Source organism: Phyllobates terribilis, unplaced genomic scaffold, assembly GCF_046119375.1.
Source record: "Phyllobates terribilis strain yellow unplaced genomic scaffold, ASM4611937v1 Scaffold_4__5_contigs__length_816908805, whole genome shotgun sequence".
NCBI classification, from domain to species: Eukaryota; Metazoa; Chordata; class Amphibia; order Anura; family Dendrobatidae; genus Phyllobates; species Phyllobates terribilis.
Genome location: NW_027362764.1, coordinates 498,739,536 through 498,764,085, shown reverse-complemented (window position 1 = coordinate 498,764,085; position 24,550 = coordinate 498,739,536).

The following is a 24,550-nucleotide window of genomic DNA, read 5'->3' as shown; positions in this document are numbered from 1 at the left end:
ACGCTTAAAACTGGCAATTCTGGCCATTTAATTTTTTTTTTCAGCAATCACACTGTGAGATAAGTATTGATATATTTTCAAAGTTTGTACTTTTAGGAATGCAGCCATGCCCAATATGTTTATTTTTTATTTACAGAGTGGCAAAAAGTTGGTTGATTTAAATTTTTACGTTTTTTTGTTTAATATTTAATAAATGTTTCTACTTTTATTACCCTTTTATTTTTAGTTTTAAACAATACACTCCACTGTTTCTTTATTGACTGAGGCCCCCTCTCTCAATTTAACAACTTAGATGATAAGGTTGTTATTAATCATGGCATCTAAGTGCTTAAACTGCATTGAAATTGGCTCCGATCACTGCAATTTTGATGTAGGTGCTGTGATAGAACCCACAATGAAGCAGGTTTAGAAGCTGTGCCTTCTTTACACATCATGACCAGACTAGTGATGTACATATCAAAAAATGGCTAAGCAAAAAAGAACAATTGCAGATTAAAGGGATTGTAGAAAGAGTCATGTGACTGTGATGACAAGCTAAGTGCATTTTTCAGACAGGCTTATAGATGAATTAGTATTTTGTATAAGATAAATACACCATGCCCTAGCATTACATGGATCTCATTCACAATGCACAAAACACCGTTTGTACTGGTCTTCGAGGAAACTTTGTCTGCGATACAGAACCTCACATGAACTAAGTTATGCAGATATGTAATGTGGGGCCCAGGGCAAATGTTATTTAAGTTAGGCCATTTTTGAACTGCCAGATGTTATTTTCCATTGTGTCTGTAACATGTAATATCTATATGTGCATGTATATATAGAGTTAAATAAGCTACACTTCTCAACATTGAAATTACAACACCAGGAAGGAAAATAAGTTAGGGAATTCTGGAACTCACAGGATCTAAAGACATGTTATTAATATGCAAATTGTTAAAAAATTGAAACAATATGAGTATGAGTGCCGTGTACAGAAATGTAAGTACTTACTTGATGTGCTATCAATGAGGTTATTAATGGTTGCTTGAGGAAGGTTCTGCCACAGTGAAAGCACTTGGAGACGCAAATCTTCATGATCCTCTGCTGACAGCTCCATTTGCAATTGCTGACCAATGATGTCCCAGATGTGCTTGATGAAACTATGCAGGCGCTGGTAGGACTGTTAGACCATGCAGGCTGCTCAAAATAGCAAGAGCAACATGTATTCTGGCGTTGTCAAGCTGAAATCTAGGACATCATTGATTGGCAATTGCAAAAGGAGCTGTCAGCAGCGGATCTAGATCTTTTTAGTGCCTAAGTGCATCCAGTGGGGCAGAACATTCCTCAGACAATCATTAATAACCTCTTTGATGGCAGCTAAAGTTGTGTAAGTGTGCGTATTTCTGCACATGGCGTTTTTACCTGATACTGAATCGAGATGTTTTGAAAATGTTGTTTCCATACTTATATTATTTGCATATTATTAACATGTCTGTCGATCCTATGATTTCTATAATGTATAGACTTTTCTGTCTTGGTGTTGTACTTTTAATGGTACAGGGTGTATGTTATTATTAAAGACTTTTCAGTATTATTTCATGGGAGATAGCACCAAGTCATCTTTGGAATCTATGGAGGAATTGATGTTTGGGGCTATTCAAAAGCATCTACAGTAAATATTGGATTGCATGGACTTCGCTTTCTGCCTTAAAATTGCTAAGAACTGTTGAAGTGAATGTGATACAGTTAACTAACTGTGAGGCAGCAGTGAGGTGAGCCTGGATAAGAAGCTGTGGGTCTTATTGAGAGTAGAGTGAAGAACCATACAGGGTAAAAGCTAGAAATTAGCCAAACAGGGCAAGATCTGAAGAAATTGTGCTGGGCAGGACCCAAGCTTCCAGTAAAAGGATCAAATCAAAGAATGTCAATTTTTAACTGTGTAGTCTTGTAGAGGGGGACATCCAGGACCGTTACCATCACGTTGTGTGCCGAAACTATATTCTCTTTACCCGATGCCCTCTCTACTATTAAGGACTGGGACCGGAGTGTGTGTTGCAATGGAGGATTTGCTGTACTCACTGCTACACTGTTCATGGAACCAACACCGACTTCAAGCAAGACAGGAGATCATAGATCCTGGTTAACAGACTCACTTTTACTGTGCAATTCTTCCATACACGGCTGCAGTATACAGATCAAGACTAGTTCTTTGGTTAGTGAAGTACCCTTGGTAATGTGCCTTTCCAGTGTTTGCTCTCATCCCTTCCTGAGACCCGACATCATCCACTTCTTCTGTGACCCATCTAATAATCTCCCCTCTAGGGTTATAGAGGCCTCGCCTTGAGCACCTCTGACAGGCCATGAGCCTAGGCCTGTGCCGGCGTCCAGATTCGGTCTCAAATGTGTCCTCATTCTGTTCTGATAACTTGCACTAGTAAAACAATTCTTCACTGCTGCTACTGCTGATGGAGTCTGCTTTCCTGTCTGCTCAGTCTTCCTCCGCACTCCATCTGTCTGTCTGTACATGGAACAGAACCTACACCGGTCCTGTGCAATCGGGTCTTGAACCCAGGAATGAGGTGGCCTGACACAGGCTTCCCCTAATGGCAGTCTCACTCTGCCTACTGCTCCTCACTACTCACTTTCTCCCACTAGACTGTCTGTAACCCAAAAATGATTTTCTATAAAACTATTCTAAACCCCTCCCAGCAAATGATGTAACCCCTGTATTAACTACCTAGTGTCTAAGCAGTGTAGTATACTAAATCCCTATCTCTATTGTATGGTTCCTCCTTCTGGGCAGACCTCCCGCATCCCAGGGACAGCTTTAGGCAAAGCCTATAGGAGAACCGCCATACAATAATCGGCCATAGGGATTTCACACAAGAAACACTTTTCATAGAATAAAGATTAATATAAAATACATCATAACTCTATAATCCCTCTTAACTCGACGTCTTCATCATCCCCAGCCCCCTACATGCCCCCACTTCAGAACTTGGTCGTCCCCGACCATTCTACTTATATAAACATACTATTAAAACATACATTTTTCTTTAACCTATCCACCCCCAACTTTTCTTCTCCCATGAATGATGTCCCGGCCTCTTAGAACATGGTCGGCTATCGCTGAATAGCCCAACCATAGTGTCCTTTGAACAGTGTGCTTGGCAGCAGGGCAACAGGCCTCCAGGTGGTATAACGCTGCAAGTAGCAACGGCCACTCAGGGAAAATAGGAACACTGTCCCAGACAGTTGAAGTAGAACCTTGTGGCTCAGACTGGCCTCAAACTCGGCCATATGGGACAGCTGCAGAGGAGCAACAACAAAGAGATTCACTTCCTTAACTTCTTAAAGTAGTCATCCTGAATTAACCAGACACCGGTGTGTGGAGATGGAGGGCGATCCCACCTCCACGGAGCATCGGGTATCTCTGTCTCCCCTTGTCTACTTCTTGGACATCAGTCCCAGTCCTTACCAATGTAATAGAAGGAGAAAAGTCTTTCAGAGAATTAGTGCGAGATGTATGTAATAGGGAGAAAGAGACTATTAATCAATATATTAGTGCATTGCAGGAAGTGACAGCTCATATTATTAAGAAGGCTCAACATGGGAATCAAGGACTGGGATCATTAGATGAAATATTGCGCGACCAATTGATTGCTAGCTTAAAAGACCCCTCCCTCAGACAGATCTTAAAGGAGCGGCTACGCCTGAGGCCCGGCCTAGGTTTCTTAGAGATTGGGAAGCTAGAGTCTTGGAGGAAGAAGTTCCTGTTCTCAAGGCCAATGTCAGAAGTCATGAGGCAATAACCCGTCTTCCGCCCAATTCTCAGCACGCTCTTTTAGTCAGTTGCCCGATTGGGCACAAGAGATACGTCAAAAGATTTGAGACCTTCATAATGAACTGAGCACTACTGGAGAGACCCCTGCAGCCCCTTTGTTAATGGACCGCTCTGCCTCACGTGGACAGAGACAAGAGCGAGAAAGACGTTCCTATCAGGTTCCACCGAGTTGTGCACTCAGTCCACCGGTAGAGCGAGGACCGCAGTGTTGGACCTGTGGCCGTAGAGGTCGTATCTCCAGAGAATGTCAGAATAAAGAAAAGAGGAGACAAAGGCAGCTGTTAAACTAAGACGCCCCGTGGTCGTGGAGCATACCGTGGGATTCCAAACTTCAGGGCGTGTAAGGAGAACCTCTGAAGACATTGTCTCCGAGAGGCCTATTATTTGGGCTGAATTTAATGGACAGCGGATTCGTTGTTTAATGGACACTGGGTCTCAGGTGACCACTATGCCTGAAGCGTATTTTCAAAGTCATTTTCCAGAAGTTGCTCGTTCCTGGAAGGAACCTACCGTCAAATTGGTAGCGGCTAACCAATTACCTATCCCGGTGGCAGGGGTACTATTGATGTCGGTCCTGGCATGTGGAAAGAACCTCGGCCGAAAGGGGATAATACTGACCACAGGATCTGGAGGTGACGGGCCCATTGTAACCCTGGGCATGAATGTGCTTAAGGAGATCGGACAGTTCTTGGCTGAGGATTCTGACAGAAATAACTAGACCCGCACCACTCGTGACCCAGTCAGCAAGAGGGTCTTTCAACACCTCGTACGAGTCAGTCAAATTCAAAAATTGCCTGTTGCTTCTCAGTATCTTGGTAGAGTGTCTATGCCGTCTGAAGCTACAGTGACATTGCCAGTAGGACAGACTGTACTCACTCTGCCGGTGCAGGCACATATATCATTAGAGGGTATGGACATTCAGATAGAACCAAGAGAAGGTGAAGAGGCACCTGCTGGACTTCTGGTTGCTCGCACACTGGCTACCGTGCGTCAGGGTCAAGTACCCATACGCTGTATTAACCTAAGTGGCACAAGCCTACAGTTGTTGCCCCGCCAAGATATAGCGCGGGTTTGAATAATGCCAGAGGACCTAACCAGAGCGGATGCTATAAAGTTGGAGCCCGTGGACGGAGAACCATGGACCCTAGAGGTGTCCCTTCACAGGCAAGAAGTCAAAAGGGAACCTTTGGCTGGGCGTCGCCTCTTAGAGCAAATGGAGGTTAATCTCACTGAGTTCTCGGCTGGACAAGTTAGGCAGATCGAGTAACTTTTACAGCGTTACCAGGAGGTTTTTGCACAACATGAAGATGATTAAGGGTGTACTCGAGATATTCAACACGAAATACCCACAGGAAATATGGCTCCCATTCGGGAAAAGTATCGGCAGATCCCACCTCAAATGTACCAGGAGGTGAAAGAACTTTTAGCCCATATGTTGTGGAATGGTGTAATTCGCGAAAGTCAGAGTCCTAGGGCAGCTCCTATTGTGCTAGTTCGAAAAAAAAGATGGTACTCTGAGAGTTTGCGTAGATTATCGGAAATTGAATGCATGTACCATGCGAGACTCTTACCCATTACCCCGAATAGAAGAATCTCTATCCACATTAGGAAGTGCTAAATTCTTCTCTTCTCTTGACCTGGCCAGTAGCTATTGGCAGGTCCCGGTAGCTGAGAAAGATCGTCCGAAAACTGCTTTTGTTCTTCCTATGGGTTTGTTTGAGTTTACACGGATGCCATTCAGGCTGGCAAATGCACCAGGAACATTTCAAAGATTGATGTAGAGATGCTTCAAAGCTATTTAAATTTATCTGAATGATATAATTATTTATTCAGCCACGTTTGAAGATCATCTCCGCTGACTGGAACAAGTGCTAGAACGACTTCAGAGGCATGGATTGAAAATCAAGTCTCGTAAGTGTCATCTCTTCAAACGAGAAGTTGAATATTTGGGGCAGACTGTGTGACACGCCCCTTGGGCCGTGGGGAACTCGGTAGCCGGGCCGGTCAATGCTGGGGGACGTCACGGTGGCAGTGACCCGGTCCGTGACCCAGGGCGGTTAATTAAAGGGACAGTAAAAGAGGAATAAAGTATTTATAGTTAATGTTCGTGACGCCACCTGTGGTATGCGGCTTTATGGGGCCTCCGCTGCGGTGCAGATCCTATGGAGCTGATGGTGACACACCAGAGTTGGTTCAGCTCTCCACAGGCAGAGCTTAGCTCCAGGGCAATAGATGGTGATTTTATGAGGTAAATGTTGTTGGTGCGGTGTAATGTAGATGATGGCGCAGATAATGACCAGTCCACAACTTAATGGCGGTTTTCTCTCAACTTTACTTGCGGTTGTTAAGCAGACCGGGGCATGGGTACTAGCTGGTAGTAGAAGTCCGGGTGGCCTGGGAGCAAGTTGGGGATCCACCTTGCCAGGTGAAGTTGTAGGCCTTCCCTCTGCTCTAATCTCTTTGGCCCTGCTGCTTGTAGCTATGCTGCGGCCCTCGTCCCTAAGTAAAATGTCTTTTCCTCACCCGTATGGCAGGCAGCTCGGGCCTTCCTTATGTGTCGCTCCCACGTGGCGGTGCTGGGCCCTATGGTGCTGCTGTGTAGCCGGGCGTCTGATGGGGCCAGGAGACCTGCAGCCTCCTGCCCTCCGGATTCTGCTGCTGGGACTTCAGTGCCCCACAATTTTGGACTCCGGTGTCCGGTCCTTCCGCGCTTCTCTCCTCTGGGGTGACCTGGCTTATAGCTCCACTCCCCAGGTCCTTCCTCATCGCTGTCCTGTCTCCAACTCCTCTCAACTACTCTTACTAACACCGCATCCAGATTCCAGTTGCTAAGGGGAGGGGCTCCCCTTTCTGGTCTGGAGCCAGGAAAGTGTTGTATGCTGGTGTACCTGATTAGGGGCCCCTTCTTGCTTCCAGGCATGGCATCACCCCTTGTGAGGGAGGCAATGCCACTGTGGCAACCGGGCCCATGGGGTGCCACACTGTGTCCAGTACGGGAGTGTATCCCACTGCTGAGAAAATAACTGCAGTGCAGAAGTGGCCCACACCAGTCAACTTAAGGGATTTGAGAGCATTTCTAGGACTCGCTGGATATTACCGCAGATTCATAAAAGACTTCGCTAAGATGATGTCATGCTCAATGAATTACTGAGGGGAATGGCTGGAGGAGCAAAGCGGCAACCTATTCAGTTTGGACCACAACAAGAAGAGGCATTTTGAGCATTGAAAATGGCGCTAATGAAAGGCCCAATACTGGCCTATGCTGATTTCTCACAGCCTTTTGTATTGTACACTGATGGAAGTCTACATGGACTGAGAGCAGTGTTGGCTCAAGTGCAAGAAGGAAAAGAGTGGGTGATCGCGTATGCCAGTCGGTCACTTCGGGACACTGAGAAGAATCCAGATAACTACAGTTCGTTCAAACTGGAGCTACTGGTACTGGTATGGGCCATGACTAAGAAATTTGCGGCGTACTTGTCAGGTTCAGAAGTACAAGTGCGGATGGACATTGATCCTTTGGCTCATTTGGAAAACGCAAAGTTGGGCGCATTGGAACAACGGTGAGTTCCAAGGATGTCTAAAGTCGCTTATCGGTCTAAGGCCCTGAACACCCATGCAGATGCTCTGTCCCGGGTCACTCAGATGGGGCCGAAGAGAGATATAGATGAAAAGCTGGAAGGTGACGAGATTCCGTTTTTCGCCAATTCACTGCAGCTGTAATCGATGCTCAGAACTCCGAAGAAAAGGCAAGGCCCACTCAAATCCTGGGTTGCTCAGTAGATGAGTGGATACAGTTGCAACGGTTCGACCCGGAGTTGGCAAAGCTTAAGGAATGGGTCGCTCTAGGTCAGAGATCTGACCAGGAGGCTAGAGCTGCTTCACTCCCAACTACCCTACAAATCTTAGGTCAGTGGTAAAGACTCTTCTTGAAGGATGGCTTGCTATGCCGGAAAGTCCAGCTACCTCGAGAGTTTGACGTGACCTATCAGGTATTAGTCCCAGGAACACTAGTAACACAATTAGCCCAGGAGGCTCATGGAAGAGGTGCCCACTTCGGCATGGAGAAGACCTTCCGGTGGTTACAACGACTGGTATATTGGCCCCAACTGCGGCAAGAAATCTAAGGAGTTTGCCGAAAGTGTCGGCAATGTGAGTTGAGCAAGCCCCCTGAACAAAGAGCTCCCATGCAGACCATCCGAACTTCTGCACCATTAGAGGTTCTGATGATCGATTATCTGATGATTTGAACTTCATACAAAGGCTACGGGCATTGTTTGGTAATGACCGATCACTTCATCAAGTTTGCAGTGGTGACTCCTACTCAAGATCAGATGGCAGAAACCGCAGGGAAGGCCATTTGTCAAGATTTCATTCGGATCTATGGGTGTCTGAAGTGGATACATTCTGACCAAGGGGCCTGCTTCCAAGGGCGAGTCATGGATGAGTTATATCATATCTATGGGATCAACAGATCTCAAACAATGCCCTATCACCCCCCAGGGAAATAGGGAATGCGAGCGCTTCAACCGAACCTTGTTGCAGATGTTACAGATATTGGAAGAGGACAAGAAAATAAAATGAACCGAGTTCGTGTCCGAGTTGGTGTGGGTGTATAATAATGGCGTTCATGTGACTACTGGTTACACACCCTATATGCTGCTGTTTGGAAGGAATGGATGAGAGATTACTGAGCTACAGCTAGACTCAGAGTATCCCGGTCCGTACAACAGTCCGAGTACCTGGATTTGAGAACATAGACGGCGGCTTCATACAGCGAGAAAGCTGGTTGCGCAGAAGTTTCAGGAAGTAGAGCATACAGGGCGGCCCCTGATTTCGGTGAGCCCACTCCGACCAGGAGATCGTGTGTTAGTAAGGGCCAAACCGGGGAAGTAAGCTAGACCATCGTTGGGAGGCTGCACCATATCGAGTGGTGAAGCAGATCCATCCAAAGAATTCAGTCTATGAGGTTGGGCCTGAGGGGGTTGATGCCACGACATCTAGGGTGTTGCACTGTAATATGCTACGACCCTGTTCGTCCGAAGCAGAGGACTATAACAGAACTGAGCCTGCGGAAAAACTAACTGAAGTGCCACACATAGTGACTCTGGAAGACGAAGAAGGATGGGCTACAATGCAATTGAGCCCTTCAGTCCCGAGTGAGATACAAAATGGATCAGGAGGCGATTTACAATCTTCACTGCTTGATTTATCAGATACCCCGGAATCACCTTCGTGGGAGGAACCCCGCAGAACTGAACAGGCTAATGCTGGGATCCCTCCTAACCGATGCTCAAGAGGAGTTTATCTGGTCTCAGATTCAACAGAAAACAGAAGAGTGTGCTCAACTCTTGTCTGAACTAACGCTGCCTCGAAGGAGGCATCGATCTCGCAAACAATCCACTTGTCCGAGGACTGGCGATCAAAAAGGAGGGAGGAATGTAATAGAAGGAGAAAAGTCTTTCAGAGAATCAGTGCGAGATGTATGTAATGAGAAAGAGCGCCATCTGGTGAGCATTTCAAGTTTGGACGCTGGACCCGGTCAGGTGACCTCCAGAATAGAATTTCAAAATTTAACGGTCGAGCGCACAGTGCCTGAGGTGATTTTGGCGCCTGACACAGGAAGAGATGTGAAGCAGGCTGGACGTGCTGAAGGAACCAGCGAGAGAGACTGGACTGAGAGACCCGTAAGGCAAGATGGGTGGCTGCCGGTGAACGAGTGCAGGATTCAGCGCAGCCTTCCCTTGGGTGTCACGGCTACGGAGAAGGACCGGGACTTGGATACGACATTAAGGAAATGTTCAAGACCCTCCTACTTACGACGTGGTAAACCGCCCCGATTGACAGGACAAAGAGAGGATAGAAACGAGTCATGCTGGAGAGATCACGTCAGCAAAAACCAACGAGTGTCACTGAACAGGGCTGTCACTTCAACCGCTCCCTCATGGTACCGGGAACAATCGGGTTTAGGGTATCAGGTTGGGAGGGGGACGGGTGAGGTGGAACAAGCCAAACGGGATCTAATTGACTTTGTCAGAAAAAGACTTAAAGGCCTAGCGTGAATAACCGGAGACCCCCGCTGGGTCATTTGCAGAACCGATGGACTTCAGTGATTAATCCCATATTTGGGCTAGATACAGTATTTTAGAGAAGGATTTTATTGCTATTGTTATTGCTATTGTGATGTATTGTGTGTTATTGCTATTGTGATATTGTTCTCATTACTAACCCCTGTTGCAATCCCTGTCAGCTTTGTTTAATATATATACATATATAAATTGTTGTCTATAGCTATTTGACTGACCTCATTTTGTGACTCTGCGCGTTGCATTCTGACACCTGCATTACATCACGTTGGTGGCGTTGTTAATGTAGACACTTGAGACGGCCACTGGGGATTTGCAAGTGCTGAAGCTCCAGCCTCATGGGGTTGGCAAGAAGCAAAAAATTTCAATGGAGGCCAGAAATGGCAGAATTTTCAGCGCACTTGTATGTGATCCGTGTGACGGACAAACCACAGTTTTAAATAGCTGGCCTGTAGGTAACTATTTTTAACAGCGACCTCGTGTCAATAACTTCACTGACACACTGCAACAAAATTTCAACGGAGGCCAGAAATGACAGAGTTTTCAGCGCACTTATATGCGATCCGTGTGACGGAAAAAGAACAGTTTTAAATAGATGGATTTTTAGCGCTGTAATATGGAAAGGATCTGACTGTATTCTGCAGTGCCAACAAGCAAATGGAGCAGAAAAATGGTGTTCTCTGGATTGCTTTTTAAGCAAATAATCAGGATTAAGATCCCAAAAAAATTATTCCTGGCCCCTGATACCTGGGGCTATTTCTAAAAATATCTGTAAAAGCACCAGCAGCAGACAGAACTGGAATGGACCCTCTTACTATATGCGCTGCAGTCTGCCACATACGCTGCCTGCCTAGCACTGATATCTATGCAGCTGGATAAGTCCTCAGAAGGACTGTTAGTTGAGATGGATATGTGAATAATATAGTCTGGTATACCTACACTAACTAAGAAACAAGCAAATATCTCCCTAGCTCAGCAGCACCTTTCCCTACACTGCCTAATTCCGGAGTAGACTGTGACCAGCATGGCGGCGCCAGGTCTGATATAGACCTGATGATGCTGTGCGGCCAGCCAATCACTGTAATGCCACAACCAACATGGCTGCGGCATTGCAGTGTGTGGCAGACAATACTTACATGTTCGTTGGCGCTCTAAAGTGTGCCAAACATGCAGGGAGGGGACCCAAACTCCCGCCAAGCAACATCGGAAATACTCGGCGAGCGCCAAGCATCTCGAGCAGTGTGATGCTCGGGCGAGCACCTAGCAGTAGCGAGCATGCTTGCTCATTACTGATAGGGATTTCACACAAGAAACACTTTTATAGAATAAAGATTAATATAAAATACAAGATAACTAGTGTTGAGCCACCCCCGTAGTGTTCGAGTTCGGTTCGGTTCGTCGAACACCCGTGTGTTCGCCGAACTGTTCGTCGAACTGTTCGTCGAACACCTTCGAACACCGTTAAAACCAATGGCAGGCAAACAAAAACACATAGAAACACATAGAAAACACCTTCAAAGGTGTCCAAAAGCTGACAAACTGCTCAGAAGACACAACTAACACATGGAAAAGTGACAAGTACATATAGTACACAGATATAGGCATGTCATGCCCTTCTAAAATCCAAAAAGTGAGAAGCCGACACGTTCAGTCCGCTCCTGCCCGTGCCACCTCCGTGTCGCCGGGTTTGTGCCAGAGCCGCGGTGAACCCTGACGGCCAGCCCCCCTCTCCCAATACTGGTGCCTGTCCGCTGGTGGGTCGAGAGAGCCCCCCTGTGGTGGAGGCAGCTCTAAGCTTTTTAATTTAAATTGTCCCTCTAATTTGAATGAATACACTTTAAATCCATTTACAAGGATCTATTGGAGGGCAAGTCTCATGCCAGCAGCCGCGTAATTCCAGCTCCAGTAGCGTCCACTAAAGCTGCTGCAGTTAAAAAGCTTTTATAAGGATCGAGCTCGGCTGTCCACCGCAAGGCATCCTAGTGCCAGTCCCAGCCCCTATGCCTTGGGGTGCCTCCTGATGCTCTTCACTAAGTATCCCGTGGTCCCGAAGCATTTCCTTTGAAAAAATTAAGTGTCCAAACTACAGGTGGTGTAGCTTGCTTAACAGCCGGGATAATCCGCTGACTAGCAGACACTGCTACTAGGCACAAAGTATTTCCTGGGCTAGATGCAGTTAAAAATTTGTAAGTAGATACTCTCGTTGGATGCTGAGAAAGCATTCCATAGAGTCTCCTGGCACGCCATATATGATTCTCTTAAAAAGCTTGGGGTAGGGGTCTAGGGGACCCTTTTATAGCCAAAATCACGGCCCTGTATCACAATACGTCACCTAGGCTGAAGATAAATGGAACTGTAGCACCGAGGGCTCGGTTGCTACAGACGTATTGCACCTCACCCAGAGGTGTGATATCTCACTCTCAGATAAGGATGGAGTGTGGATCAGGACCCGACACCTGCATGCATTACACCACATTGCCGTGGGGCAGGGCGACCAATATGCCCCTGAGATGGGCACGACAGTCCCTGTCCCTGGCTGGAGTGGGGGGAGGGAACACTGAGGAAGGGGAACCCTGCAGTGCAGGAGCAGGGAGGAAGCAGTTCCTGGGTGCATTGAGAAGGGAGTATAAAAGGTGGGCACCATCTTAGTTCAGTGCAGAGAAGTCTGAGCAGAAGTGGCAGGGAGCAGGGGCTCTGCATGAGCTCTGCTCCGGAGGCGGGCCTAGTAACAGAGGCCCAGGCCTGCAAGAGGGAGAAGGAAGGAAGAGGAGCGGAGAAGGCTCCAGGAACGAGGAATGAAGGGATCCCAGGGGTGCGGACGGGCGAGTCGCCACCGCACGCCCGAATCCACCTGCGTGGAGGGGTCAGGCCAAAGGGGGAGACCGGTCCCCGAACTAGTGGAGGCAGGAAACGACCCTCAGCTAGAAACCGGAGGCTCTGACATTTTATGTGGCGCAGCCCCTTGCTCCACCCGCTAGGAAGGCACCACATAGGGTCAGGGAAACTGGCGCCAAGTTTACCAAGAGGAGGCCCGAGGCAGCCGGACAGAAGTGTTGGTAAGAAAGGCCAGACAAAGGACACACAAAGGGGGTCCTGTGAAGCGCTCCAAAGTTATCTGGGAGTTGTCTGAGCCCCTCACCTGGTGAGCACAGTACGACGTGGGCAGCCGTTACCTGCAGACGTGGTCTGGATAATAAGAACTGTGAGTAAAGGCCCTGAACTGCATCACTGACTCCGTGTCGTTACTGCTGCTGCCCTGCACCATCACCCCCATCCTCCGCATACACTGCCCTGAGGCTATACTCCTCCCGTGGGGAGTTATGCTACGCTCTGCTGCACCCACAACACCAGCCTTAGCGGTCTGCCCTGTAGCGGCGGTTCACTCTGACCGCAATCCACGGGTGGCGTAGTCGGACATTTAAACATCAAAACCACATAAATAGTTCCGCCACTGGTTTGACCGCCCTGAGCCACGGAACCGGATCGCCGCCACGAAGACTACAACCACCAGCATCCACCAAAAAGGGTCCGGCTCCGGGTGTCCCAAGGCCCAGGGGGTGCGTCAGAACATTTTCATCACCTTTCACAATCACCAATGGGACAAGGCAGGGATGTCCTCTGTCCCCTCTCTTATACATCCTAGTGACAGAGCACCTGCTCTCATCAATTCGCCATAACCCCAATATTAGGTGGATTGAGGTGGGAGGCACCGAGTACAAGTGCTCTCTATTTGCTGATGATGTCCTAGTATATATCACTCAATTACATATATCCATCCCTGCTGTTATGGCTGAAATAGATCACTTTGTTACATGGTAAAATTTTAAAATCAATGCAGCGAAGTCTGAGGCCCTCGATGTCTCCCTCCCTAAATCCATATAGGATTCCATCCAGTCCAACTTTCCCTTTGCCTGGCCCTCACAGGGTATCAAATACTTAGGAATTCCTATTCATAGAGACCTCTCCCATCTATGTTATCTTAATTTTGGGCCCTTTATTGAACAATTCCATACAGACCACGGTTGGCAAGTTAGAACTGTAAGATTCACTACGTGAACCACTGGTGTTTTGTGGAAAAGCACATGTACACCGCGTTCCAAATTATTATGCAAAAAGTGTTTAGGAGTGATAAGGGAAGAATTTGTTTGTTTGTCAGTTAAACTCATTGATGGTGATGTGTGTCAGGGCTCTTTATATCACTGTAAGCAATTGCAGACACCTGTGCTAATTAGTTTGGCAGGTGTGTCCAATGAAAGGCAAGACTACTTAAGAAGGCTCTCTCACATTATTAAGCAGCCTACATTTTCTGCCAAAATGGGAAAGAAAAAGGATGTGTCGGCTGCTGAGAAGCAACAAATTGTGGAGTGTTTAGGTCAAGGCATGACTACAATCAACATTGTGCGATGATCAGGATGAAGTGTCTTGGCAATCAAGAAGTATGTAGCTGATTCACAGTACACACGTGTGCGTGCTGATAAGGGCAAATTGAGGACTCTTTCCTACAGGCAATTACGTCAGGTTGAAACAGCAGCGGCAAAAAAGCCTTGTCATAGCAGCAGACAAGTTTTTGAAGCTGCTTGTGCCTCCAACGTCCCCCGAACAACAAGATGCAGGGTCCTTCAGAGGTTTGCAGCTGTGCATATGCCATCCTGTCGACCTCCTCTATCCACTTCACACAAGCAGAAACGGCTCCAGTGGGCCAAACATTACATGAAGACTGATTTCAAAACTGTTTTGTTCACGGATGAGTGCCGTGCAGCGCTCGATGGTCCAGATGAATGGAGTGGAGGATGGCTGGTTGATGGACACCCCACGCAAACACGGCTACAGCGCCAACAAGGAGGAGGTGGAGTAATGTTTTGGGCTGGAATCATGGGGAGAGAGATTGTCGGCCCCTTTAGGATCCCTGAAGGCGCTAAAGATGAACTCCATAATGTATGTGGATTTTCTCAAACAGCACTTCCTGCCATGGTTCAAGAAGAAGAACCGTGTATTTCACAGCAAGATCATTTTTCTGCATGATAATGCACCATCTCATGCTGCACATAAAACATCTGCATCTCTGGCTGATATGGGCATAAAAGGGGACAAACTTATGGTGTGACCCCCATGCTCCCCTGACCTCTACCCCATTCAGAACCTTTGGAGCATCATTAAAAGGAGTGTCTATGATGGCGGGAGGCAGTTCACATCTAAGCAACAGCTCTGGGAGGGTATTCTGTCCTCATGCAAAACAATTGAAGCAGAAACCATCCAAAACCTGACAAATTCAATGGACGAGAGAGTTCAGAAGCTCCTTTCGAACAAGGGGTCCTATGTGAAAATGTAACATCACCTAGAATAAAGTTTTGAGTTGAAAACTGTTTGATTTCAGTTTCTAACAACCTGCTAATGCTTATAATTTCAAAAATGACCATTTTTTTGGTCTTTATTAAAATGAAAAGGTTGATCGAAAAGTTTGGGGGATCTAAGAGTGTGGCAACCCAGTAGTCATGATTACTTCGAATTCTGACAATATGAGGGTCATGCTGCAGGTAGTGCAGCAAGAAGGCACTTATGTGTCTTGCGCATCTCGGAGCCCCAAAATTATTTTCCGGGCTAGATGCAGCTAAAAATTATTTTTAATTTTAAATCTGGTGAAGCTTATTATAGATGGCCTAATAGGATCAGTGCTGCACACTGCTACAAAGCCCAAATTATTTTCCAGTCAAGATACAGATAAACATGATTAGTAATTTGAAAGCTTAAAACGGTTGGTAGGGTGATTTTAACCAATCATCAAGCTTTTACTCTCCCCAGGATGACACAGGGGTAGAAAAGTCGTTTCGGATCCATGATTTGTTCATCTTTATGAACGTGAGTCTGTCTACATTATCAGTGGAGAGCCGCGTGCGCTTATCTGTCAGCACACCACCAGCAGCGCTGAACACACGTTCAGACAGAACGCTGGCTGCGGGGCATGACAAGATCTCCAAGGCGTAAGTGGCTAGCTCCGGCCATTTATCCAGATTGGAAGCCCAAAAAGAGCAAGGGTCCAGTGACACAGTCGTGGCTTCAATGTTTACTTGGAGATACTCCTGTACCATCGTCTCTAGGCGTTGACTATGTGTCAGACTTCTTGTCTCCTGTGGCCTTGCAAAGGATGGGCTAAAAAAGTGGTGAAATGATTCCGCAAAATTGATGTTACCAGCAGATACTGTGGTTCTGTTACGGTTTGAGTGCTGAACACTTGACGGTCCCACGGTTGGCAAGTTGGAACTGTGAGATTCACTACGTGCACCACTGGTATTTTGTGGAAAAGCACATGTAAGATTCTGCAACAGTCTCTGCTGATACTCCTGCATGCATGTGACGCGCCCCTGGGCCTGTGTCGCGCTGCGTTGCGCACGCGGGAGCTTACCCGGAGCCGGATCTGTTGAGGGTTGTAGTCTCGTGGCGGTGACCCGGTCCGTGCCCAGGGAGTCAAACTGGACGGCAGTAGATGTAGTACGACTACGCCACCCGTTGAATGCAGCTTATGGAGCTGCCGCTGCAGGACAGTCCGCTGAGGCCGGTGGATGGATGGTGCAGCGTAGATGGTATAACCCCCAACGGGAGGGGTATGGCCTCAGGGCAGCCGACGTGGATGATGGGGGTAGCAGGAACCACTCAGAGACGGTACGGTGTAGTTCAGGGTCTTTACTGGTAACAACGATAGACCCTCCCGGAGTACTTGCTAGCGAACGGGGCCTGGTCAGTCCTTGAGCAGATGGGATCTCCCCTGGCCAGGCGTAGTTGTAGGCCTCCCAAACTGACTGTACTCTTCTGGCTACCTTGCTAGAAGCTGATGTAAGTAGCCCACGTCCCTGAGTGTACCGTGTGGTGCTCACCCGTATGGCCGGTGACTCGGGGCCTTCTAATGGCTTCCGCTCCACGATGGCGGTGCTGGTCCCACGCGTGTGACCGTGCCTTCGGGCTTCTGGGCCAGAGGACCTGAAATCCCCTGCCTGACGGATTCTGCTGCTGGGTAGGAGTTAGTCCCCACAGCCTCGGACTCCGGGTCCGGTAAAGAATCTTCTTAGTCAGGGCGAGCTCTGTAGCTGCCAGCCCCTGACTCCTTGTAACTCTGCTGTTTCCTATGCTGCTTCTCTTCTCCACTCTCCTTGTCTGACTCCAGGCTCAGGCCCCTGGACAGGGCCTGCCTGTGGAGCAGAGCCCATAGAGCAGCTCTGCTCCCTGTCTTCTCCTCTCAGAACTCCCTACCCTGCCTCAGCCCCAGGTTTATATAGGGGAAGTCCTTCCCCTCCCAAGACTGGGCAGGAGGTGTGCATGCACAGGATCCCTGACCAAAGGACCTCCCACCTGCTCTCAGACGTAATATCTCTATCACTGTGGCAACCAGACCCCTGGGGTGTCACATTCCCCCCTAGTGAAATTTAGTACTCCGGGACTAAACATATTTTTGTAACATAACAAAGTATAAACAATAACATTACAATAAGGAAACGCATAAAGCTGGTCACGGCGTGTCCGTAACCGGGTGCAGTCTTTGAAGAAAGCAAGGTGTCCATTTCACCAAAACAGGGAGACGTAACCAGGTAGGGGTCTGCCCTACCCCGAGTCCTTAACAGTCTTTTAGTCCATCCTGGGTTACGCTCCACTAACTGTACAAAGGATTCCCGGTAAATCCACCAAGGACTCCTATAAATAACTGGAAACACATAATATTTACAAGATATGGCCGCTCTCAGTCCTCGGCCAGTGGGGATAAGGATTGGCTGCTCACAGTCCTCAGCCTGTGGGGAGATGGGATGGCTGCTCACAGTCCTCAGCCTGGTTAAGGATAGGGGACACACGGGAACAGTTCACACTTGTCCCAACGGGGACCATATTTTAATTAGCAACACAAGTACCCCTACGGGTAACTATGTACAGTTCCACTTTACCGTACTTCAGTAACGGCATCCTCCTGCTCCTTCTTGTGTGTAGGCTTCAGACCCGTCCGGGTCCTCTTGGCTTTCCTCGTATTGGTAGTACTGCAGCTCCTCCTTGGTTAACGTGGAGGGCGTACAGTCCTTTTGCACCTGGGGAGTTCAGGCCTTGCGACCAGGCGTGGAGAGGGTCGCCGTTGATGACGCCCGGGGTCAGAGTGTGCAACTTTGGGCCTGGGCGCGGGCTGGTGGTGGTAGTGCCCAGGGCTGGAGGGCTTGGCCGCAGGGCTTGTTGCGGGGGCTGGAGCAGGTCGGTGTCTGCAGCGCCCGAAATCGGCGGCTCCACCAGGGGGCCCGGGAGCAGGCTGACGCTGGCAGCGTCCGGGACAGGGAGACTCCTCTTACCTGCTCCCGCGACCGCTCCTGCGTCACGCGTCTTCTCCCGGCGCTGGTCGGGGCCGGCGACGACTGGGGCACTGCCGATGCTGGGCAGCTTAGTCTGCTGCCGGTCCGCCATCTTGCTGTCCGTTCCTGGTGTCCTCCTCCCCCCTAGTGGACCGTGGCCTACCTTCCGGAGATCCTCTTCCGTAGGCCGCGGCTCCGCAGTCAATCGTCGGGGTAGAGGACCTGGCGTCGCGCTCCTGTGACGTCGGCGTCTGCTGGGCTCCTTCCAGGACCTTACGCAACGTCCGGACGTGAGGCGGGGCTTCAGTTCTCGCGCGCTTTCGGAGTCCACGCCCCTCTTCTTCCCGCGCGGCGTCCTCAAGATGGCGTCCAATGGCGGGAAAACTCCACGGATGGCGGGAAGAAGGCCGAAGATGGCGCCGGATGGCGGGAAACTTCACCGATGGCGGGAAGAAGGTAGAAGATGGCGCCGGATGGCGGGAAACCTCCACGGATAGCGGGAATCTTCACCACTGGTAAGTTTGAACAGTCTTTGCTTTTCAGGCACGCAGTACCTGGTGGTTGCGGGCACGAAATCCTGCCGACTACGCCAAAGTTGACGCGCCCCTGGGCCTGTGTCGCGCTGCGTTGCGCACGCGGGAGCTTACCCGGAGCCGGATCTGTTGAGGGTTGTAGTCTCGTGGCGGTGACCCGGTCCGTGCCCAGGGAGTCAAACTGGACGGCAGTAGATGTAGTACGACTACGCCACCCGTTGAATGCAGCTTATGGAGCTGCCGCTGCAGGACAGTCCGCTGAGGCCGGTGGATGGATGGTGCAGCGTAGATGGTATAACCCCCAACGGGAGGGGTATGGCCTCAGGGCAGCCGACGTGGATGATGGGGGTAGCAGGAACCACTCAGAGACGGTACGGTGTAGTTCAGGGTCTTTACTGGTAACAACGATAGACCCTCCCGGAGTACTTGCTAGCGAACGGGGCCTGGTCAGTCCTTGAGCAGATGGGATCTCCCCTGGCCAGGCGTAGTTGTAGGCCTCCCAAACTGACTGTACTCTTCTGGCTACCTTGCTAGAAGCTGATGTAAGTAGCCCACGTCCCTGAGTGTACCGTGTGGTGCTCACCCGTATGGCCGGTGACTCGGGGCCTTCTAATGGCTTCCGCTCCACGATGGCGGTGCTGGTCCCACGCGTGTGACCGTGCCTTCGGGCTTCTGGGCCAGAGGACCTGAAATCCCCTGCCTGACGGATTCTGCTGCTGGGTAGGAGTTAGTCCCCACAGCCTCGGACTCCGGGTCCGGTAAAGAATCTTCTTAGTCAGGGCGAGCTCTGTAGCTGCCAGCCCCTGACTCCTTGTAACTCTGCTGTTTCCTATGCTGCTTCTCTTCTCCACTCTCCTTGTCTGACTCCAGGCTCAGGCCCCTGGACAGGGCCTGCCTGTGGAGCAGAGCCCATAGAGCAGCTCTGCTCCCTGTCTTCTCCTCTCAGAACTCCCTACCCTGCCTCAGCCCCAGGTTTATATAGGGGAAGTCCTTCCCCTCCCAAGACTGGGCAGGAGGTGTGGCATGCACAGGATCCCTGACCAAAGGACCTCCCACCTGCTCTCAGACGTAATATCTCTATCACTGTGGCAACCAGACCCCTGGGGTGTCACACATGCATCCCTTTCTATGGCAGGAATAATTTCTGCAAATTTACTTTTGTACCGGGGATCTAACAGTGTGGCAACCCAGTAGTCAGGATTATTTCTAATTCTCACAATTCGAGGGTCATGTTGCAGGTAGTGCAGCAAGAAGGCACTCATGTGTGTTGCGCATCCAGGAGCACCAAGTCCCTGTTGTGTTGGTGGCGAGGTAGCAATCATGCTTCCTTCCTCTGTCCTCTCCCCCCAACCTCGCACAACAGAAATGTGATCAAGGTCTCCCTCATCTGATGAGTCTTCCATCAGTTCGTCCTCCACTTCTTCCTGGGCTCCTGCACCTTCCTCACTAGTTTGGCTGCTACCATGCGCCCTGGTAAAACCATCTCCCCCACCCTCACATGCCTGCCGCCTTGGTGCTGCCGACCGTCTGGACCTTGCAGATGTTAGCCCTTCCGCATACAACTCCTCCTCCTCTACTTCCTCCACCTCCTCTTGTGCCACCACCTGACTCCGAATTCTGTTTAACATGTGCTCCAGCATGTAAATCACCGGAATAGTCATGCTGATAATGGCATCGTCAGCACTAAACATCTTCGTCGCCATTTCAAAACTGTGCAGAAGGGTGCATAGGTCCCTGATCTGAGACCACTCCTCCAGCGTGATTTGCCCCACCTCTGAATCTCGTTGGCCCAGGCTATACGTCAGAACGTATTGCACCAGGGCTTGTCGGTGCTGCCACAGTCGCTGCAACATGTGCAGAGTTGAATTCCACCGGGTAGGCACATCGCATTTTAGCCGGTGAAGTGGCAGGCCCAACGACTTCTGTAGAGATGTAAGTCGCTGAGCTGCGGGATGCGAACGGCGGAAGTGAGCACACAGCGACCGTGCCCTCTGCAGAAGGCCATCTAGTCTGGGATAGTGGGCTAAAAATTGCTGGACAACCAGGTTCAACACGTGAGCCATACAAGGCACGTGTGTGACATTGCCCCGGCGAAGGGCCGCACCCAGGTTTGCAGCATTGTCGCACACGGCCTTCCCTGGTTTCAGGTCCAGTGGAGACAACCATTCATGAAATTGGTTCTCCAGAGCTGACCACAACTCCTCAGCTGTGTGACTCACATTTCCCAGACATTTCAATGTAAAAACCGCCTGATGACGTTGAGCCCTACTGCCAGCATAGTAAGGAGGTGTGCAGGATCCCTTCTGCGCAGTTAGAAAGCTTGTGGCATGACCAGACAGACTTTGGGTGCAGGTGGAAGACCGAGAGGAGGTTGAGGAGGCAGAAGCAGTGGAGGAAAAATGACATAAAGAGGATTGACGCACAACTCGTGGGGACGGCAAGACTTGGACAGCAGCCCCTTGTCCTGCTGTCACCATAGTTACCCAGTGCCCAGTCAGCGACATGTAACGCCCCTGTCCATGCCTACTCGTCCAAGTGTCTGTGGTGAAATGCACCCTGTCACACACAGAGTTTCTCAAAGAAGCGGTGATGTTGTGTGCGACATGCTGGTGGAGCGCAGGCACACCTTTCTTTGAGAAGTAGTGCCGACTGGGCATCTGGTACTGGGGCACTGCGACGGACATAAGGTCTCGAAAATCCTCTGTGTCCACCAGGCGGAAAGGCAGCATTTCTGTAGCCAAGAGCTTGCAGATGGTGAAATTCAACCTCTTAGCTTTCTCATGGCTAGGAGGAAATGGTCTTTTACTTGTCCACATCTGAGGGACCGAGGGCTGGCTATTGTGCTTAGACGGGGTTGATAAGGGTGTCCCCGGCAAACTGCCGGTCTGTGAGGAAGATGCAGGCGGACATGTTAGGTTGCCTTGATCCAAAGGTGGTGCTATCGATGTCGGACAGCGCTCAACACCAGCTGGTGTTACCACCTCCAAAGAAAATGATGACCTGCCAATCACGCTGGCTGTTGCGGGTAAAGAGGTGGCAGGTCTGCGCCCCAAAACAGGTGTGACTGCTGTCCCCCCAGTCACAGAGGATGAAGAGGCCGCGGATGCACAAGATATGGCAGACGGTGGTTGGCCCGGCCGGCTAGACCGCATTGTAGCACACTGAGCTTCCCACTGCAACTTATGCTTCATGTCCATGTGCCGGTTCATGCATGAAGTACTCAAACTATGTATTTTTTGGCCTCTACTTAGCTTTTGCTGACAAATGTTACAGATAACACGAGTTGGGTCATCTTTATCGATCTGAAAAAATGCCCAGGCTATGCAAGGCTTAGCACCCATGCGACCTGAAGAGCCACCACGACTTGTGGTGAGAGGCAGAGTTGTGTTTGAGGATGCAGTTGTTGACGTGCTTCCAGTACTACGTCTCTGTCCAGGAAGGCGCAACCTGACCTCGTCGTCACTAGCATCTTCCTCCACCTCCTCTGCTGACCTCATCTCTTGGCTGACTGTGGGTTGACAGTAAGTGGGATCTCCGACCTCATCATCATCACCCTGTGCGTTATCACACCCGTCGTCCTCAGAGCCAACCTGTTCCTGCCCTGACAAAAAACTAAAGTTGTCGCTCCAATCAGGTATTTGAGTCTTATCATCGTCTTCCTCATTGTCTCCACCAACAGGAGTTACAGTTTGGGAATGAGGGTCTACATTATGGTCAGAACCTTCTGCGTCTGGTCCTGGATCCGACTCATAAAGATTCTGGGCATCAGTTCAGATCATTTCCTCGTCTGGATTCACAGAAGCGCTGGAGTCGACCTCTGATTCCCAGGCTATAGTATGAGTAAACAGCTCTGCAGACTCAACCATCTGTTCTACCTCATACTCAGACGGGCAGCTGGAGATTTGGGAGCTGTGAGGAAGCAAGTGCGATTTGGGTGACACCTTTGAGGACTGGAGTATTTGTGATGTTGAAGTTGATGTGGAGGAGAGCCCACTTAAAGGAGCACTTGATATCCGTTGAAGCACCTGCTGTTTTTGTGCCTCATCTGGAATTTGTAGCGATTGGCGTGGCCGTAAGAAAGGGATCTTATCACATTGTCCGCTAAAAGAAGTAGACATTTTAGTTTGGCTGGAAGATGGTCTTTCTTCTGCAGATGTTACTGTTGCTTTAACACCTACCCCACGGACACAACCTTTTTTCCCCTTCCCAACACGCCTATTCCCCTTTCCACCAGCAGCAGGCCTTTTTCCACTCATTTTGGTGGTTAACTAATTCACAACTCTGGAGTTGTTTGCACAAAAAAACAATGGATGGTAACCGAGCAGAGCTGAGTGGCCAAACTGTGGTATTAGGCCAAAACTATTGGCTGGGTTAGGTGCAGAAAAAAATTATTTTTAATTTGCAACCTGATGGAGGTCAGTATAGATGGACTAATAGACCAAGTCTCACACACCGCTAGAAGCCCAAATATTTTTTCAGAGCTAGATGCAGAAAATTTTTTTATTCAATTTGCAACCTGATGGAGGTCAGTATAGATGGACTAATAGACCAAGTCCCACACACTGCTAGAAGCCCAAATATTTTTTCAGAGCTAGATGCAGAAAAAAATTATTTTTAATTTGCAACCTGATGGAGGTCAGTATAGATGGACTAATAGACCAAGTCCCACACACCGCTAGAAGCCCAAATATTTTTTCAGAGCTAGATGCAGAAAAAAATTATTTTTAATTTGCAACCTGATGGAGGTCAGTATAGATGGACTAATAGACCAAGTCCCACACACCGCTAGAAGCCCAAATATTTTTTCAGAGCTAGATGCAGAAAAAAATTATTTTTAATTTGCAACCTGATGGAGGTCAGTATAGATGGACTAATAGACCAAGTCCCACACACCGCTAGAAGCCCAAATATTTTTTCAGAGCTAGATGCAGAAAAAAATTATATTCAATTTGCAACCTGCTGGAGGTCAGTATAGAAGGACTAATAGAGCAAGTCCCACACACTGCTAGAAGCCCAAATATTTTTTCAGAGCTAAATGAAGAAAAAAATTATTTTTAATTTGCAACCTGATGGAGGTCAGTATAGATGGACTAATAGACCAAGTCCCACACACTGCTAGAAGCCCAAATATTTTTTCAGAGCTAGATGCAGAAAAAAATTATTTTTAATTTGCAACCTGATGGAGGTCAGTATAGATGGACTAATAGACCAAGTCCCACACACTGCTAGAAGCCCAAATATTTTTTCAGAGCTAGATGCAGAAAAAAATTATTTTTAATTTGCAACCTGATGGAGGTCAGTATAGATGGACTAATAGACCAAGTCCCACACACCGCTAGAAGCCCAAATATTTTTTCAGAGCTAGATGCAGAAAAAAATTATATTCAATTTGCAACCTGCTGGACGTCAGTATAGAAGGACTAATAGAACAAGTCCCACACACTGCTAGAAGCCCAAATATTTTTTCAGAGCTAAATGAAGAAAAAAATTATTTTTAATTTGCAACCTGATGGAGGTCAGTATAGATGGACTAATAGACCAAGTCCCACACACTGCTAGAAGCCCAAATATTTTTTCAGAGCTAGATGCAGAAAAAAATTATTTTTAATTTGCAACCTGATGGAGGTCAGTATAGATGGACTAATAGACCAAGTCCCACACACCGCTAGAAGCCCAAATATTTTTTCAGAGCTAGATGTAGAAAATTTTTTTATTCAATTTGCAACCTGATGGAGGTCAGTATAGATGGACTAATAGACCAAGTCCCACACACTGCTAGAAGCCCAAATATTT